This window comes from Merops nubicus, unplaced genomic scaffold, assembly GCF_000691845.1.
Source record: "Merops nubicus isolate BGI_N331 unplaced genomic scaffold, ASM69184v1 scaffold50415, whole genome shotgun sequence".
Classification (NCBI taxonomy): Eukaryota; Metazoa; Chordata; class Aves; order Coraciiformes; family Meropidae; genus Merops; species Merops nubicus.
Genome location: NW_008611432.1, coordinates 21,947 through 23,529, shown reverse-complemented (window position 1 = coordinate 23,529; position 1,583 = coordinate 21,947). Strand labels below are relative to the sequence as shown.

General features: G+C 42.9%; 1 protein-coding gene across 1 annotated transcript in view; it reads left to right on the top strand.

Annotated features, from left to right (window-relative positions):
• Positions 1-1,583, top strand: part of LOC103773825 (transcriptional enhancer factor TEF-1-like) — a gene marked incomplete at its 3' end in the record, with an annotated part of 27,182 nt that overhangs the window by 9,076 nt on the left and 16,523 nt on the right. The gene's annotated exons all lie outside the window — the stretch shown is intronic.

Below are 1,583 nucleotides of genomic sequence, written 5' to 3'. Positions count from 1 at the left end.
GCTGAACCTCAGCACGGGACTCTGCAGCATGCCGGACCAAACTTCTGTTTTATGTACATCAGCAGAAACCTTAATGACCCGAAAGAATTTATTCCAGCTTCACACAACAGCACAAATGAGTGAAAAATCAAACCCCTTCTGTCTTGGACAAGATAGGAAATCAAAATCTTAACTATTTGCAGTCATTAAGAATCCCACAACCTTCTTGTTTAGAGTAGGGATGTTAACCCATTTGTCCTGGCCAAATTCCAACCTGGGTAATTACTGTAATCTGCCTGTTTAAATTACCCCTGCCATTTTAATTGGATATATTACTTCTCTTGCTGCCTAAACTGTGATGTAATACCATTGTGTGTTATTAATCAGTTACCAAGTTTCATCCCAGAAGTGACCACATTGCAGCAATAGGTAGAAAGACTCATTCTCTCCTGGTTATGAGCGCTCTCCGTTACGCATAAAAAAACCTCAGCATATATGTGTTTTTTAAAGTGGCAGAGAAGCTAATATTTCAATGGAAATAAATGGCTTTAAAATGTGGGGTTTCCATTTGTTTTTGAAAAAGATTAAGTCCACAGGACAGTCTAACTGTATCTCCTTCTGAGAGCAGAAGGTCTTGAAGAAACTGTAAATCTTCAAAATTTTTCTTTAGTTCATCTGTTATGGTGGAATTTACCTGCCATAAGCGTTGCTATGTAGAAGCTGGGTGTTCAGGCTCCTGTTCCAGTCCTTAGATAGCAACAGCATTACAGAGAGTAATGCACTCCAGTTGGTTTTGATGTCTAGTAAGGAAGAAATACATTATCTTCTGTAGGTGCTTACTGCACTACCAATATCAAGCCAGCTGCCTTGGACTGGAGACTTCAGTGGCTAAAGTGAGACAAGATGAGCTATGTTATAGATAGGTAATTTACTCCAGGCTCATGCGACTCCCAGGTACGGGCTTTTATATCCTGAGCAAACCTTTTAAATTCTGCTTTAGTTTAGACCCACCCAGTAGTGAGGCCTTTAGAGCAGCAGAACAGTGTGAATTTGGGAACTTGGTAGTAGCACAGGCACTGGCTGACCTTCATGTGATGGTACTGGCATGGCTGGCTGCAGCCAGGAGTGCAGGGGGGAGGTTGTACTTCCACAGCAGTTGTGCATTGTAACAATGTAGTCACAAAAGCAGTGTTCACGTAGTTTTGGAGTTTACTAAAATTCAAAGGCACGCAACTCTTGAATCATAGAATTCACACACAGGACATTGATTCCCTGGATGCTTGGTTTTGTTATTACTCAGCAGACTGCGGATGAGACTTGCATGGTTTGGCCTTTCCAAGGCAGCTCACCTAACAAAAAAATAGGGGGGGGAAAGGAACAGAAAAGTCTAGTGGGGCTAGAGTCTACATATTAAGCACTTAAGGACATCTCATTTTCATGTTTTCATGATGGAGGGTCCTTCTTACTGTGCAGGAGGGTAGAGGGGTCGGCTTTCTGGAGAGCTCGGTGAATCTCAGGGTACTGCCATCTCCTAACACTCACCATTCACTTTTTAGCCCGGTGGTCTGCAGCCATCCAAAGGCGGCCAGCAAAACATGCCGTGG